Raw genomic sequence first — 18,330 nt, forward strand, 5'->3', positions numbered from 1 at the left:
GATCCCAGATGCCGCGGAGCAACTAAGCCCGTGCGCCACAACTACTGAGCCCGCTCTCTAGAGCCCGCGAGCCACAACTACTGAGCCCGTGCGCCACAACTACTGAGCCTGTGCTCTAGAGCCTGCGAGCCACAACTACTGAGCCCGTGTGCCACAACTACTGAAGCCCGCGTGCCTAGAGCCCCTGCTCCACAACAAGAGAAGCCACCGCAATGAGAAGCTCTCGCACCGCAACGAAGAGTAGTCCCTGCTCGCTGCAACTAGAGAAAGCCTGCATGTAGCAACAAAGACCCAATGACGAAGACCCAATGCAGCCAAAAATAAATAAATAAATAACTTTATTTTAAAAAAAGTTATAAAAGGTATTATACTGGAGATATTGTTTTACAGGTTGTTTTTTCTCAAAAATAGAGTTAGAGATCTATTTTGGCACATAAGACCTACCTTATTCTTTTAAGTGCTAATGTGGCAACACAAACCATAAAATACCTAGGAATAAATTTAAGAAATATGTGAGATTTTATGTAGAAAGTTACTGAAGATGTTATTTTATAACATTGTAATGTTATAATGTAATTTTACAACCTTGTAATATTGATAAATTTTATAAGTGATGAAAAGTATGAAGCAAAAAGTAAAAGTGCCCCCCCCACCCCCGCCCCATGGCAACAGCATTGGTTTTTTCCCAGGCTGCTTCTTTACCTTCCTAAGCATATTTCTGGAACTTGCTTTTGGGGGTTGAGTCAGGGCCTCCTTCCCGGGAGTTGAAGACATCTATAAATAGCTGTGACGTGCGTGGGCCTGCGAACGCTGTAGCTGAGGGACCTGCGCCAGGGAGACAGTCACCATCACGAGCTCAGAGGAGGCTTCTGAGAGTTGGTGGCGCTTTAATTAGGCCAGGAAGGGTGAGCTGGGGGATAGGTTGGGCAGGACATCATCACAGACAGGGGACTTGGTCTGGAGGGGGGATAATCATTTCTAAATAGCAGAACCACGACTACGGTGAGACAGAGGCCCATGGAGAGGAGCACAGGGTGTGTGTCTGTTGGCCGGGGTGCGGGAAGCCAGACTAGATGCCGGTGGCCAGAGCCAGGCTGCGGCTCAAGTTCCAGCCCCAAGAAACAAGCAGGGTCCAGGCTGTGAACCTCCTGCGCCCCTTAGAGCGGGGGTCACGGAGGAGCCCCTCTTTGCTGCACGGAGGGGAAGTCTGAACCCTGAAGGGCCATCCCACTGTGCCAGGGCTGGGCACACGTTTGGGGACAGGCAGCCATAGAGATCAGTGGCAGATGGTAAGGGAGGTACACCGGCCTCCTCTGTCTCTCCCATCTCATCAGTTGGCAATGGATGTATCTGTTCTGAGTCACAAGTCCCAGTTCTGACCCTGAGAGTCCCGTGGAGGAGTGCACACTGCCCTCGGGGGAGCGGGTGCCCGTGGTGGTACAGCCGTCAGCCTGGGCAGGAGACACGCGCTCCCAGAGTGAGGCGGGACCTTCACCCCCTCAGCCTCTCCACAGCCACTGGGAAGCAGAGGCCCAGAGATGGCTCAGTGAGGAAGTGAAAGAAGCCAGTCTAGAATTCAGATTTCCTGCCCCTCAGAGTAGGTCGGGTCTAGGACTGGTCTTTTATCTTCCCGCGAGAGACATGCCCTCATCCCATTATTAGTTGCCTGTCGTTGCACAGCTAAGGCAAGTCAGCACTAGTGCACTAGGACCAGGTCAAGGTCTACTGGGCCTCCTTCAGTTTCACCTGAAACTCCCACCCCACCGCAAGAGGACCTAAGCAAAAAGGATATTTATTGTATTATGTTATTGAAAAACGTAGAGGTGGTCTTCGTCTCCGGCAGAGCTGCCCCAGCACTCTCCATGGCTCCCCACCTTGAGGCTCTGCTACCCTCCTCGTGGCTTCCTCTCAGACAAGCCTTCTCACATCACTTAAGTAAAGTGGTTTGTATTGTACATAAGGAACAGGAAATGCTTGTTAAACTGGTTTAACAAGGATGAAAAGATTGACAGTTTACTGTGATTTACTCATGCTGTGGAATGCTACAACTGGAAGGGACCATTGGGAGGTATTTCAAAGTTATCCAAATACTGGATTCATTAGACTGGAAGGGAAAAGCTGGTGTCAAGGTCAAAGCAAAACAGAGTCAGACCAGGCCAGAAGAGATGCAAAGGGGGAACAGAGGACAAGGACAGAGACAGGCTCCAGAAGTCTAGATGTTGAAGTTCAGTGTGAGTTTAGGAAACAGGAGCTGAAGAGAGAGGGAAGGGCAAGCAAGCAGGTTCTCTGCCTAGCTCAGCCCTCACTACAGATGGGGACAGCATGACCTTGACTCATTTCCCATGCTCTGTAACTGGAGGGCTTGCAGTGCGCGGACCCAGTGTGTGGCTAACGGGGGCTTTTCTGCAGCTCGCTCTGCTCATGTGTCTGCATGGTATCTCTGGTTCTAGTGTGTTTCCATTTTCCTGATGAGCCCTGCTGAGCTTTTCCTGCGCTCCTGAACCCTTCTGGCCCCTGTATGTTATTGGGAGACAGGCGTTGCCAGGAGTTGGGCATTTTCAATTAGAGGGACTCTACGCATTTCATGGCGTGTTGTGGAGTCGGTCCTGGAGCATGCACTCCTCTACTGGATCTGCTTCCAGGTCGTAGGAACTTCTGCAGCCTGTGGATCTCGCTCCTGGACATTCCTGTGTCAAGCAAAATGTCAGCTCATAAGGGGTGGGGAGGAGATGAGGCTGCAAGATTAGCCCTTGGAATTACCAGGGCTTCCTCAAGCCGGGCCACTTCTGGCTTCCAGTGGTGGGAAAGCCCTGGTGTGGGCTGCGGACCACAGGGGGTTTGATGAGGAGGCCACCAGGAGGTCTTCAGCAGGACCCTGACCTTTTTTGCTGGATGGCAGTGTCTGCCGGTGGACAGGGCAGTGCAGGAGAAGCCCACTCATGCCCACTGAGCCTGCGTGTACCTTGGGCTGTCATTCTATGTGAACAGGAAATAAAATTATTATAAATACACAGGAAGTTCCCAAAATAATACAGAGGTCTGTCCCCTTCACCCAGTTTCCCCCATGGTAACATCTTACATGACTACACTATTGCCTTTCTGTATTTGGCTGTGTCTGGGGAAAACTCTCCTGTGTTTTCCTTTTTTCTCACCCAACACTTCACTTCATGTTCGACACTTCATTTTTAAAATTTTATTTAAATGTGGACAATTAGTCAAATGATTGGAAAATCAATAATGAAAAATAGTTTTTTAGGGTTTTCCACACATCAAGTGATTCTTCAACACCAACTGGTGTCCTACAACTCAATTCAATCCTGGCCCTATCTACCAGGAGTTACATCAGATCCCACAAGTTAAGGGCTTAGTCACATAAGACTGCGCCCACTTCGGATGTCAATCTCAAGTCCTAGGCTGTCACCTAGATTTCTGACCAATTGGCTGTAAGTTGGGGTTTCCATGACCCCCCTCCTTGGGTTCAATAATTTGCTAGAATGGGTCACAGAACTCAGGGAAACACATTTACTGGGTTATTATAAAGGATATAATAAAGAACACAGGGACTTCCCTGGCAGTCCAGTGGTTAGGACTCTATGCTTCCACCGCAGGGGGCACGGGTTTGATCCTTGGTCAGGGAACTAAGATCCCGCATGCTGTGCGGCCAAAAACAAATACCAAAAAACAAAAAACGAAAAACAAAAAAACAAAAAACAGGACTTCCCTGGTGGCACAGTGGTTAAGAATCCGCCTGCCGATGCAGGGGACACTGGTTTGAGCCCTGGTCTGGGAAGATCCCACATGCCATGGAGCAACTAAGCCTGTGCGCCACAACTACTGAGCCCGAGTGCTGCAACTACTGAAGCCCGAACACCTAGAGCCCATGCTCCGCAACAAGGGAAGCCACCTCAGTGAGAAGCCCGCGCATCGCAACAAAGAGTAGCCCCCACTCGCCGCAACTAGAGAAAGCCCACACGCAGCAACAAAGACCCAACGCAGCCAAAACCAAAAATAACTAAATACATAAATAAATTAAAATTTTCTTTCATAATCTGTTACTTTGGTTTGGAACCAGAAACCTGACACCTTTCTCTCTGCACCAAGATGTCAATGTCCGTCCGGTCTCATAGTTCGAGTTGCAACGTGTAGAACTGAATTCAATCTTGTATCCTTTAACTGGGAGCAAAATTTAGTTTTACTCAATTTCATGACAGAAAACAGCTGTTCACAGACATAGGTGCTTCCAAACATGGACAGAATCTTTGCACAATGGTTTCTATATCTAGGGTAACTCTTGCTGAGATACTTGTAGATTTCTGGTATTCAAATGTCATCATATTTAGGTTTCAGTACTGTATTACACTGCAGTTCAGTAACTTCCATTTGTAATTCTTCATTAACACTATCAGTGTTAATTAAGAAAGGTGAGCTAAACAATGTGAGTTCATTTTCATAATGTTTGAAATCAAGGAACCTTTTTTGGAACTCAGTCTTCAACTCTACAATTTTCAGGATATAGATTAAGCCATCACTTTCATTTCTGGAAACTGATTTCAGTGTAGGAAAGTGAGTTAGATTATTTACTGCCAAATGAGTTTCCCAAAGTCTCAGTTTTGCTAGGAAAGAACAAACTATATCATACACTTGTGTAACTACTTGTGAATGTCTTTGCAGAGAAATATTCAAAAGGTTCAGATGGTTTGTAATGTCAACCCAAAAGGCCATGTCTCTGATCCAATCTTTACAGTGAGCTGGGGAAGGGATTTGCCATTGGATGACATGAACAAATCTATCTCTTTTATCAATTCAAAAAATCTCTTCAGGACTTCCCTGGTGATACAGTGGTTAAGAATCCACTTGTCAATGCAGGGGACACGGGTTCGAGCCCTGGTCGAGGAAGATCCCACATGCCGCAGAGCAACTAAGCCTGTGCACCACAACTACTGAGCCTGCGCTCTAGAGCCCACAAGCCACAACTACTGAAGCCCACGCCTAGAGCCCGTGCTCTGCAACAGGAGAAGCCACTGCAGTGAGAACCCCATGCACCGCAACCAAGAGTAGCCCCCCGCTCACGGCAACTAGAGAAAGCCCACGTGCAGCAACGAAGACCCAACACAACCAAAAATAAATAAATAAATAAATAGATAGATAAATTTATATTAAAAAAAAAAATCTCTTCAGTACCATGCCACGACTGAGCCACCCTACCTTTGTATAGTAAAGGAGATTACCATACTGTGCCTCTAGTTCCTGAAGCAAAGCACTGAATTGTCTCGGGTTGGAGCCACGGGAGGGTATCCAGTTCACTGTGTTAATGACTATGTCCATGACATGTTCTAGTTTTAACTTCTTAGTACAAAACAACTCCTGATGAATAATGCAGTAAATGGATTTAAGTTCTGCATCCTTGCAAAACATTTTGATCTTGGATTTAAGTTTTGCAACAGGTTCTGTGTTATCACAGACCATCGCAGGGGCACCATCTGTGGTCACACTTACTAATTTTGACCAGTCAACGTTAAACTTTGCAAGACTTTTCTCAACATACAAAAATAAGTCATCTTCGGATGTTGGGTCTGTCATAGGTACAATGTCCAAAAGTTCTTCAGTGATGTCAAAATTCTCATCAGCACCACAGATAAATATAATTAACTGGCTCGTATTATTTATATATGTGCTCTCATTGACTGCAATAGAAAATGTCACAAATGATTTCACTTTTTCTTGCAACTTGTCCTGTAAGTTCTCAGCCATATCTTTTGCTTGATGAGCAACAGTGTTTCCCGTTAGACTTATGTTTGCAAGTGCTTGTTTCTGTTCAGGACACATGATTTCAGCTGCACTCAATAGACAGTCTTTTATAAACTCACCATCTATAAAAGGTTTTGATGCCCGGGCAATTTTTTCACTTATTACGTAACTGCATTTCACAGCATCATCACTTATCTTATTTGCATTTGATGATAAATGCTGTAGAAAGTTTAGTCCTTGTTTTAGTTCATTAAGTTTTTCACCACTCATCTTTTCTGTATGCCAGTCAAAATTCTTACTATGGTTTGTTTCATAATGGCGTCTGAAGTTGTATTCTTTTTTTTTTTTTGAATTTGATTTGGGCCACATTTCTTTCTTTTTTTTTTTTTAATTTTTATTTATTTATTTATGGCTGTGCTGGGTCTTCGTTTCTGTGCGAGGGCTTTCTCCAGTTGCGGCAAGTGGGGGCCACTCTTCATCGCGGTGCGCGGGCCTCTCACTGTCACGGCCTCTCTTGTTGCGGAGCACAGGTTCCAGACGCGCAGGCTCAGTAATTGTGGCTCACGGGCCTAGTTGCTCCGCGGCATGTGGGATCCTCCCAGACCAGGGCTCGAACCCGTGTCCCCTGCATTGGCAGGCAGACTCTCAACCACTCCGCCACCAGGGAAGCCCCTGAAGTTGTATTCTTTTGACACAAAGTTTGGTTACATATTAAGCACAAAGAGCCGGCTATTCCTTACTTCCACAAAGAAATACGCTTGCCCTTTCTTTCTTTCTTTCCCTTTCTTTCTTTTTCTTTCTTTCTCTCTCTCTCTGCCCCTCCCTCCCTCCCTCCCTTCCTTCCTTCCTTTCTTCTTTCTTTCTTAATTAATTAATTAATTTTGGCTGCTTTGGTTCTTCGTTGCTGCGCGCGGGGTTTCTCTAGCTGCAGCCAGCGGGCGCGACTCTTCATTGCGGTGCGCGGGCTTCTCATTGCGGTGGCTTCTGTTGCAGAGCACGGGCTCTAGGCGCGCGGGCTTCAGTAGTTGTGGCTCGTGGACTCTAGAGCGCAGGCTCAATAGTTGTAGTGCATGGGGCTTAGTTGCTCCGCGGCACGTAGGATCTTCCTGGACCAGGGATAGAAACTATGTCCCCTGCATTGGCAGGTGGATTCTCAACCACTGCGCCACCAGGGAAGCCCCCGCGAGTTAAGTTCTATTTGGGGCACAATGAGGACTACAGCCCAGGAGACAGCGTTTCAGATAACTGAGAAACTGCTCTGAGGAGGCGAGGGGAGGAGCCAGGATATATAGGAGTTGTGGAGCAAAGGACACGTAGTCGGGATGTCAAAAGATTATTGTTAATTAAAGAAAACCAGATATCTCAAGTTAAGGAATTTAGCGCTTTTCTATGTATGGGAAGATGCAAGAGTCTGGACTCACTGAAATCATTCCTTTGATATGCACCTCAGCTATCTGGGGCCAGCATCCTGTATTTTCACATCCTGAGTTTCCTCAGGGCTCACTGCAGGGAGTGGCTGCAGTCTGATGGCTGCTAGATGGCAGGTATACTTTTCAGCCCTGAGTTTCCTCAGGGCTCACCATCTCAAGTTGGGGGGTTGCAATCGTTGATGACCGTGACATCCTTTGTTTATTGATATGGCAGGAAGTATCCCATTTATAAATGTTCCATTCCATTTATAGATATTCCATTTATCACTATCCGGAATGCCCTCCTTCTTTCACCTGTTGAGTTTCTACCCAACCTTGGATGCCAGTGGCTGAGAGAAAGGTGGTTGTTTCTTTGCTTCAGATGCAAGGGCTGCTTAATCATCCTACCATGGTAGGCTCTGTGGTCGAGGGCTATTTTGTGGAGCTCCTGCTGCCCCCAGTAGCATCCCAGAGCCCTCAAGGTACATACAATGTCTCATCTGGAGTGCTGGCACCTCCACCCCATGTGAGCCCAGGACATGGGGGTAGCTTGTAGGCTGTGGGGGACCTCCCGGGGCACTGCGAGGACAATAGCATCCACCACCTTAGCCTACGGCATTCGTGGAAGAGCCCAGCTCCCACACCTCCGGTCTGCCTGGTGGAAACAGGACCTGTGATAAGATCCCCCAGAACTGGCATCTGCCATAGGCCCATGGTAGGGACCAGAAGTAGAGCCCTCTGTCTCCTTGGTGCCCATCCACACTATTGGGGCAGGGCCTTCCCAGATGGGAAAAAGTGAAGCACAGAGAAGACCTGAGAGCTTGGATGCCCCCAGCAGGCCTGTGTTCTTGGCATTGGCTCTCTCTTTCATCCCTACTGTGGTTAATAATTCAAGGACACGTGGCATAATGAGAAGAACACAGGTTTGGGAGTCAGGCAGTTCTGGGTTCGATTTTGGCCCTGCCATTCACTGCTGGTGTGACCTTGAGTTAATCACTTAGCCTCTCTCAACCTCAGTTTCAGCAAAATGGAGATAATCCTACCTCTGACTTCAGAGGGCCGTTGGGAGGATAAAATGAAGATGCACATAAATCACTTAGAACTCTGTTCCTTTGTTTCAGGGATTTATCTGAGCCTTCCTGGCCTAGAGAAGAGAGAGATCAGCCTCAGAGGGTCACCTAAAGACCCACAGCAGCTGTGGCCCTGGTTTCTTCACTTATACATTCATTTCTTTGTTCATTCCGTAGATACTTATTGAGCATTTACTCAGTGCCAGGCCCGGTGCTGGTGGACACTGGGGTACTAGGGTGAACTAGCTTGCCCTGGCTCTAAGCTTAGGGAAAGAGGAGACTCCTGACCTGAGTCTGGAGGCGGCTTGGCCGGTTGAGTGCACTGACCCTCCGCAGACTCTTTGAGGGGAGTCTGCTGTGGGGAGATGAGGCCTAGGAGACCTGCCTTATCCCTACCCTTCACAGACTGCCCCCCTCACAACCTGCCTCCTTTATGGGGTGCTTCCAGATGCACAGGATCACCCACCTTGTCTAGAGCGACCACCCACAGCAGCTCCAGATGAGAAGGGGGGAGACATCTGGCCAGTGGGGGAGACTTCTGGTCTCCGCCTTTTCTGGGTAAAGGGGGTAGGAGCCCAGAAGGCTTGGCTGCCCTCTCTGCCCTCTGGAGGGATGAGGCCCCTGGCTGGGCCTGCCTGACCCTCCCCCTGGTCCCACAGCAGGCTGTGGAGGGCTTCCCCACCGCACTGCTGGGTTTGATGCCCATCACCCACATCAGTGAGGTAATAGGGACCTTGCTGGCCACGGGCGGCTTCATCCTGGCCCCTCGAGAAGGGATTCTGCAGTTTGCCCAAGCAGCCTGCCTTCGTGTCCCCTGCATTACAGACAAGCCCAAGGGGCCTCTGAGCTGGGGAGAGGTGCTTGGAACTGTGACACGGGGAGCACAGCGACTGGATCCTTGGGACCAGGCCCTGCCCTGAAAAGGGTGGGGGTGGGAACCACAGAGGGCTCAACAGTGGAGGAGAGCAGACCCGGCTGGGGTCAAGGACTAGGTGCCTTCGGGGAGGGGTGTTCGTAGAGACCCCCCAGGAGCAGCCAAGAAGGGGTGCGGAGGGCTGCTGGCACCCGTGTCCAGTTCCCTCCTGCTTCACGGGCGGGGCCACTGGCTCTTCTGCCTGGTGGGAGTATATATCCTAACCCAGCTCCAGCTCTGGAATTGGGTGTGGTACTGGGAGGGGGTGGGCCTTCCCCTCCCAGGACCTTCTCCCTGTGATCTCCTGTGAGTATGGCTAAGCCCCTGCGCTGTGCCCAGCCAGGTGGTGTTGGGCCCTACAGAGCTGGCCCAGAGATGGGCCTGGAGGACAGTGCCCCTGGGTGGAAGGGCCCCAGGGTGGGAGACCAGCCATGGTGTGCCCACCAGTTTTCCAGGGCCCTTGGGCTGATGCCTGATGCAGGGCAGGTGGGGAGCAGTTCCAGGGGACCCAGGACAAGAATGTCCTCCTTTATGGCCACTCTGGTCTCACCTCAAGTCCAGGGTGAGGTGGTCCTTCTTCCAGCTGGGTGAAACTATAAGGAAGGTGTCCTTTTTCTTGTCTTCCCCTCCTGGGCAGATGGGGACAAGCCACCCAAGCACTGAGGGGGAGTCTGCAGGTAAGACGGTGCCGGCCTTCAGCTCCCCACCCTTTGCCTTCACACTTTACCAGGATCTGAAGCTGAACCCCTGTGGGAGTAGAGGGTTGCAATCAAGTACAGGCTTTGGGGTCTCACTGACCTGGATTCAAATCCCACTACGGATAGTAAAACCCCTAGTCTCTAAATGATGGCAGAAATTTCAGATTAAAAAATAAAAAGCTGAGATACCACTTCTCACCTACTAGGATGGCTATAATCTTTTTAAAAAAGGAAAATAAGTGTTGGTCAGGATGTGGAAAAATTGGAAGCCTCAAACTGTTGGTGGGAATGTAAAATGGTGCAGCCGTTGTGGAAAACAGTCTGGTGGCTCCTCAAAAAGTTAACCGTAGAATTACCACATGACCCTGCAATTTCACTCCTTCTGAAAGGGGTTGAAACTAGGGACTCAGATACTTGTATGTGAATGTCGATAGCAGCATTGTTCATACTGTTCAAGAGGTGGGAACAACCTAAATGTCAACAGATAGATGGGTTAAAAAATATGGCATATTCATACAAAGTAGATCAGAGCTGGCGGGAAGGGGGAATGGGATTAACTGTTTAATGGATAAGGTTTCTGTTTGGGGTGATGACAGGGTTTTGGAATTAGTGGTGATGGCTGAATGTAATTAATGCCATTGAATAATACACTTAAAAATTATTAAATATCTGGGGGGGTGAAATAGGTGAAGTGAATTAAGTATAAAGCTCCAATTATCCAATAAGTTATGGGAATATAATATACAGCATAAGGAATATGGTCAATAATATTGTAATAACCTTGCATGGGGACTGATGGTTACTAAACTTATCATGGTGATCTTTTCGTAATGTATGCAAATGTCAAATCATTAGGTATCAATAGTACACCTGAAACTAACATAATATTGTACATCACCTATATTTCAATTTAAAAAATTAGAGGACAATTTTTATGTTATACATATACGAGTGTGTGTGTGTGTGTGTGTGTGTATCTATTGATATAATAAAACTTTTAAAAACATTAAAAGAAAACCCTGCATGGCCAAGCAAAATGCCTTCTGCTGAAATTCAGCCTCCACTATGAAATCTCGCAAGGACTGGAAGCAGGAAAGGCTGGGGGTGAGGGGGGTTCTGGGATTGACAGGATCAAAAGGATGGAAAAGAACCAGCAGAGAATGGAAGACGGGAACACCGAGGCCGGCATTGGCCTCCAGCTGCCCACGTGGTCTGTACCAGTCAGACACCAAGCCCCGCCCCAGCACCTTCCCCTCCTCTCGGTCCCCACTGTCCCCACACGGAGACAGCCCTCTTCCTGCAACGGCTTCTTCCTCTTTGATCTTTGGTCCGTCTCCCACTCGGCCTGGCTGGTGACCCTTCTGAAACCTGGGTCTGACCCCACGTCTCTCCTGCTTAAACTCTTTCAGCAGCTCCCATGGCCTCAGCTTCAGCCTTGCAAGCAGAACTGTTCTAAGCTGATTCCGACCCAGTTTTCCAGCTTCACAGTCCTGCCTTTCCTGAGCCCCGGGTTCCTTTATGTCTCACACCATAACCATGTTTGACTACCTTCCATGTGCAAGCTCATAAATGTTATCCCTGATTTGCTTAACGACCCTGCAAGGTTGTTAGGTAGGTATCACTGACTGCACTTTAGAGATGGGGAAACTGAGCCTCACAAGGCTAGGTTGGACTCAGAGACCTTTGCTCTTTTTGCCACCTGTCGGACCCTCTCTATCATTCACTCGGGTGCCTCAGTGCCTTTGCTTATGCGTGAGCATAAGCCTGTCAGCCCCCACCGGCGGGCTGATCATGTCTGAGGACAGCAATTCCTGCAGTTTCTTTCTTGCCTTTGTGGCTGCCGCACTTCAGATAAACAGGCACCTTGGTGGACATCGTGACTTCACCACCCAGGCCAGGACAGTCTGCTCGCGGGACCACGGCCTCCGCTGCCTCCTCTCACCACCCTCAAGAAACACCACCTCCAAAGGGTGGTTTTCTGTCACCAAAACTTGCCAAGGGGCTAAGGCACTGCAGATGATGGCAAAGCAGCCACTGCTCTCATTCAGGAGGCCCAAGCCAAGGCCTCTTATTAAGGAGTTCTCTCAACAAGGCTGACCGGCCCCTGCCCTTTTCTGTCTCCTAGTTCCCCTCCCTCAGACTGGCATCCTGCATCTCCCTCAGGGCTTGTCCAGGTGTGGTGTCCTTTCACCCCATGGGAGCCCAGCTCTCCTGGGAGGACCTGTACCATCCTGTGACTTGAGTTTGGGCTGAGAAGACCTACCAGGGCCTGGTGTTCAAACTGGGCTCTGAGAGCCCTGCGTCCCGGACAACTTTGCACGCCTCCCCTCCTGCTTCCAGCTGTTCCTTCTGGGATGTGGATTGTTAAAGGAAGAGACTGTTGCAGTGATGGGCAGGGGCTCCTGGGGAATCATGGGGACTGGCTAGAGCCTGAGCAGCCCTGTTCCAAGGCGCAGACAGCATCAGCATCAGGACCAGCAGAATGGCTTGTGATCCTCTGACCTCTGGGGAGAGGGGAATGGAGGAGGCCGGCCACAGCTAGGAGAGGGGCAGAGGAACCTCAGAGGCTGAGAGACAAGGCAGCCGCTGTCAGCTTGCCTGGGATCACAGCTGGCCCTGCTGGGTCCTGAGCTGGGGTCTCCTGGGGTCCTTCCTCCAGGTCCCAGGTACCTGCACAGTGCAGGCTCAGCACCCTCAGGGCCACCCAGGCCCCTCTTGCATTTCCTGCACCAGGGCCTGCTTGTTGGCCTCTCTCTTCCTGCTCCCCAGGGCCACGCCACAACCTGCCCAGTTCAGCCAGGCCTCCTCCTCTTAGACCTCGTCCACCTAGCCCTTCCTGGAACAGCCGTCCTGGTCCTCGGAGGCAGAGAGGAGGGCGGTAGTGAGTTGATCCCGGGAGCCCTGGGTGGACAAGGCCGGGTCCGGAGCACACCCTGACAAGGGTGGCCTCTAGGCGGGGCCCCCAGCATTGGGGTTCACAGCCCCCAGGCTGTCCTCCCTTTCCCACATCCCCGTGCCACATGTGGCCCAGGGGTTGTGGGGGGGCGGGCTGCAGCCCCAAGAGCCCTTGAGCACCGATCCCCCCATCCACGTCTACTCATCTCGGCCAGGCCCCCTTCCAGCGCGTGAGGGCTCTTGGGAGAGAGGCCACGGGCGCCCCACCCGGACCCCTCTCTCCTTGGGGACCATGATGTCCCTGACGGGGTGGGAAGGGCCTGGAGTGGGGAGCTGGAAGGAAGCAGGGACACCGCAGGGACTTGAACCCTGGCCCAGCAGTACCAGGCGTGCCACCACCAGCGCCTTTTGCTTTTTTCCTGCTCATTTTCTCACAGACTCAAAGGTGAAAAGCAAAACCTGGACGCAGCCACCAGCGCGTCCAGGAAAAAAAACACCTGCGGCGGCTCCGTGCCTCCCGCCCCCCAGGCTCACTCCTCCCTCCCCTGACACCCCTTTCAAAGGCACAGCCGGGGGACACATGGCCCCTCAGCCTCATGGCCACACGTCTCCTGTCGTGCTGGCCGCATAGCCCAGCCGCGGGAGCGCATGAAATCAGACGGGCAGACTGAACCGCAAGTTACGGTCCTAATGGTTCTAGGACAGTGTCAGCAGTGACAAGATGTGCATGTGCGCAGAAACCTCCAAGATCCTAAGACACTGAGAGGTCACCTCTGTGTCATAGGGCCGGGATGGGGGGCGGGGGAAGGAATTTTACTTTCATTTTATACTTTTTCCATGCCTTGAATTTTTAACTCTAGGCAAACTACTTTTATAATTAAAGGCAAAAATCTTAAATTTTTCGTTAGAACAGGAGATCTAAGAACTAGGGGAAACTTGAGCACTCTGGCCTAGCTTGAATGCCAGCGGTCCTCCAGGTCTGCCGTGCCCCGGCCACGTGGGGTCACGCAGGTGCGCCCACCTGCCACACCTGCTGCCCCCCATCTCTCCGTCCCCGTCAGCTGTGGACCCCTCCTGGGAACTGCCGTTACTTGAAAACGAGGCCGGAATGCCCCCGCCACCTTCTCTCCTCTCACTGACTCTCTGCGGGAGTCTGAAGTTCCGGGGAGGGCAGGTCGCAGTCGCCAGGGCCCCGAGAGGTTACAAAGGAGCTCACCCTGGACCTGCCCCCAGGCCTCCCCCCCAGCCCACGGCCCCGGAGTACCCACTGCTTCCGGGCCGGGCTCTGCCTCCCCTGGGCCCACGGCGGGTCCAGTGGGTGTACTACCCTCCTCCGCGCCCCCAGCTCTGTAGTTCTCGTCCAGGAGTCCTGCCTCGGCCTCTCCCAGGGGGAGGGCTCCTGCACCCCTCCTGCCAGCCCTGAGGAGTTCAGAAGCCTCTTCCCAGCAAGGTCCAGACGAGAGGCTGAGGCCCAGAGAGGGCTGACACCTGCTCAGCGTCACACAGAACAATCAGGCCAGGCTGAGGAACGTGAGCAGAGCCCCGTTCACACACACACCCCGACTCCAAGGTCTGGGGCTCAGCAGGTGGGCTCAGAGCCAGGCCCGTGGGCCCAGCCTCCGTCCCCCTCAGCCCATCTCCCTCATGTCCCTGTCCCTCTTTCTAGCCCATCTCCCCTCACAGCCTCCCTTCAGCTTCGTCCCCCAGACACACCACAAAGGGCGGGCACTTACTTACTGCAGCAGGAGAGAGGGATGTGCACGACCATCTAAGTCCCAACCTGACGATGAAGCAACAAAGCTCTGACCTTAAAAGGCCTCAGAAGTGGGGGTAGTCAAAACACACTCTGTAAGATGAGAAAGCATTACTTCAGCGTGTGAATGACAAGGCCCTCGCAATTTTTACCTCGGGAAACCCAGAGAGTTATCTACACAGGGAAATATGCACTGGCTAAAAGAGTAAAAATTAAATGGCTTCAAGAAACCACCACACACTCATAGTCAATGAGCAAGATAAGTGTGTCGCTGGCTTCTTAGAGCCATCTGGAGGGCACAGGGCAGTGAGCAAGGAGGACTAAGCAACTGCCCCTTCCCGTTGGCCAGTGGGGAATGCAAACCAGAAGCTACCATGAGGTATACAAGGGGATTTGCCCCAAGACGTTTGTGACTGTGTCATTCATCATCACAAAATGCCGGATTCAGCCGGATTCAGCCGGATTCAGCCGCTTCGGCCTGCAAGGCAGCAGTGAAGGCTCACAACCTGGAATGCCCCAGAGGGCCTCAACAAGAACGCGTGGATGATTTCAGCAGGGTAACCGTGCCCAAAACATAACCTGAAGTGGAAAAAGCAGAGTAACTACCGATCACAACCATGTAAAATAAACACACATACATGGGCAGAAAGGTGTAAAAATAGATAGTTTCAAATTTCAGTTGAAAATAACTCTCGACAGGTACTTCAGTCAAGTGCAAACAAGACACGGCCAGGCTGGCGGTGGGGTGGGGTGCAGGTGCAGGTCCACCCTGCCTATATCAGACAAAGTGAACTCCAAGCAGAAAGCAGTCCACACAGGCGGAATCTCAATGTTCCAATAATGCTGCTGCGGGGCATAGGACAGAACTGATAAGCCACCTTGGGGAAAAGGGGAGAGAACCAGAAGTGGTGGTGAGAATGTAATCACACTTCTCACCTACAAAAGGATATAGTGGATTTGGACTGGACCAAAAAACACGCGGAGGGACTAATCCAGAATGTGGAACGTATCAGAACACCTTCTCGACGGCCACGGAACATTTATGAAAATAATCACACTTCAAGCAATGAAGAAAGGCGGACACTGATTCAAAAAAGCAGTAGTTTTTTGCTTTTTTAAGTAGTTTTTTTGACATTTTAAAGCATACTCTTAAATAACTATGGTCAAATTATACATCAGAACTGAAATCACAAAGCATGTAGGAAATAAGGACAATAAGCTCTTTCCCAAATACAGCCAGGAGGCCTTCAGGTGCCCCGGGGGTCCCATCCTGAATTCCCACGGTGACGGAGGAAACTGGCTTCAAGAATTTAAGGAATTTGGCCAAAGGCATGTGCTGATAAGCGGCAGAGCAGGGAATAGGGACCAGCTGTCAGAGCTGTGCTCAGAGCTGCTGCCCTGGACTGTGTCTGCCTTTCCCGAGATCCTGACACCCGCCTGCTTGGCAAGGCCCCGAGTCAAAGTGGACCCTCTGGTTCATTTCTCTGTCGACAAAATAGAGCTCCAGTCCCGGAAAGGTTTGTTTCAGAAGTCACAGGAGGGCTTAATATTCCATTAATCCAACTAATCATTAGACGATGAAAGGAGAAAAACGTGACGCTCATCTCCAAAGATTCAGGAAAGACATTTTAATAAATCTATATCTATTACTGATTAAAAAAAAAAACAGAAACTTCCTCACAATCTAATAACAAATGATCCCAACGTGTCTGGCAGTGATGCCAGCTGACATCACACACAAAGGGACAGCACTCCTCATCCGCTTCTATTTAAGGTTTGCACTCTTTTCTCTGCCTCCAAACAATTGTGGTTCACAGAAGACACTCTCCCAAACCTTAATTCACACAACATCTTGAGGGTTTTTTTTTTGCCACTTTTGAGTTCAGCAGTCCTATTTTTTTCCTAAATCAACTCATTTTTAAAATATACATTTATTTTATTTCAAAGGACAATATCAGGAAAGTAGAATCATTGGGACTTCCCTGGTGGCGCAGTGGTTAAGAATCCGCCTGCCAATGCAGGGGACACAGGTTCGAGCCCTGGTCCGGGAAGATCCCACATGCCGCGGAGCAACTAAGCCCATGTGCCACAACTACTGAGCCTGCACTCTAGAGCCGCGGGCCACAACTACTGAGCCTGCGCCTAGAGCCCGTGCTCTGCAACAAGAGAAGCCACCACCACGAGAAGCCCGCGCACTGCAGTGAAGAGTAGTCCCTGCTCGCCACAACTAGAGAAAGCCCGCGCAGCAACGAAGACCCACTGCAGCCAAAAATAAATATAAAATAAATTTATAAAAAAAAAGTAAGCAGAATGGGAGAAAATATGAGCAAATCATATACCTGATATAGGTATAGTTTCCAGAATATATAAAGGACTCTTACAACTCAATAATGAGAAGACAACCATCCAATTAAAAAGTGGGCAAAGAATCAGTATAGACACTTCTCCAAAGAAGATATACACATGGCTAACAAGCACATAAAAAGGTGCTTGACATCATTAGTCATCAGAGAAAGGCAAATCAAAACTATATGATAGGGCTTCCCTGGTGGCACAGTGGTTAAGAATCTGTCTGCCAATGCAGGGGACACGGGTTCGAGCCCTGGTCTGGGAAGATACCACACGCCGTGGAGCAACTAAGCCCGTGCGCCACAACTACTGAGCCTGCACTCTAGAGCCCACGAGCTGCAACTACTGAGCCCGCGTGCTACAACTACTGAAGCCCGCGCGCCTAGAGCCCGTGCTCCGCTGCAAGAGAAGCCACCACAATGAGAAGCCCGCGCACCGCAACGAAGAGTAGCCCCCGCTCGCCACAACTAGAGAAAGCCTGGGCGCAGCAACGAAGACCCAACGCAGCCAAAAAGAAATAAATAAAATAAATAAATTAAAAAAAAACCAACAACAACTGTATGATACTACCTTCATGTTCATTAGGATGGCTACAACCAAAAAGTCAGATAAGAACAAGTGTTGGCAAGAATGTGGAGAAATTGGAACCCTCATAGATTACTAGTGGGAATGTAAAATGGTACAGCTACATTGAGAAACACTTTGGCAGTTCCTCAAAAATTTAAACATAGAGTTGTATGACCCAGCAATTCCACTCTTAGGTATATACCAAAGAGAGTTTAAAACTTCTGTTTGCACAAGAACCTGTACACAAATGTTCACAGAAGCATTACTCCTAATGGCCAAAATAGTGGAAACAACCCAAATGTTCAACCGATGAATGGATAAACAAATACGGTATACCCAAACAACGGAATATTATTCAGCCAAAAAAGAAATGAAATATTATTACATGCCACAACATGGATGAACCTCAAAAACATTATGCTAAGTGAAACAAGATGGACACAAAAGGACAAATATCATATGATTCCACTTAGACGACGTATCAAGAATAGGCAAATTCAGAGATGGAAAGTGTAATAAAGGTTACCAGGGACAGTTGGGAGGTTGGGGTTGGGGGAAGATGGGAAGTTGTCTGGGGAGAGAGCTGTCTGGGATGATGAAAAAGTTCTGGAAATGGATAACGGAACATTAGTGCATGTTCACTAATGTGAACACACAGCATGTTCACAACACAGTGAACATACTAAAACCCACTTAATCGTACACTTCGAAAGCATGAATTTTATGGTATTGTGAATATTTCAATCTAAAAAAGGAAAAATAAATCTATTTTATCTATTTTAAAAGGTAACTTTGTATTACCACCACAAACGGAAAACAAGGAATTTTCAAATACATGTTAAAATACACAAATATTAAAATTTAAAATGTATATCAGCAGATCACCCCAACTCGTCTTGAGGACCGCCAGCAGGACAATCACCCCCTT

At 49.6% G+C, this 18,330-nt stretch overlaps 2 long non-coding RNA genes across 2 annotated transcripts in view; one reads left to right on the forward strand and one right to left on the reverse strand.

Moving 5' to 3' along the window:
- Positions 1-18,330, forward strand: part of LOC309605279 — a 28,503-nt gene continuing 10,173 nt past the window's right edge. The window contains exons 1-2 of the long non-coding RNA XR_014231325.1: positions 1-13,789; positions 13,836-18,330. The exon at positions 13,836-18,330 is cut by the window's right edge and continues 10,173 nt beyond it. This is a non-coding gene — a long non-coding RNA (uncharacterized lncRNA). The remainder of the gene's footprint in view (positions 13,790-13,835) is intronic.
- Positions 3,179-18,330, reverse strand: part of LOC309605277 — a 32,471-nt gene continuing 17,319 nt past the window's right edge. Inside the window, exons 1-2 of the long non-coding RNA XR_014231321.1 lie at positions 14,467-18,330; positions 3,179-14,221 (exon numbers count right to left, since the gene is read on the reverse strand). The exon at positions 14,467-18,330 is cut by the window's right edge and continues 17,319 nt beyond it. This is a non-coding gene — a long non-coding RNA (uncharacterized lncRNA). The remainder of the gene's footprint in view (positions 14,222-14,466) is intronic.

Source organism: Balaenoptera borealis, assembly GCF_965194805.1.
Source record: "Balaenoptera borealis genome assembly, chromosome: 11".
NCBI classification, from domain to species: Eukaryota; Metazoa; Chordata; class Mammalia; order Artiodactyla; family Balaenopteridae; genus Balaenoptera; species Balaenoptera borealis.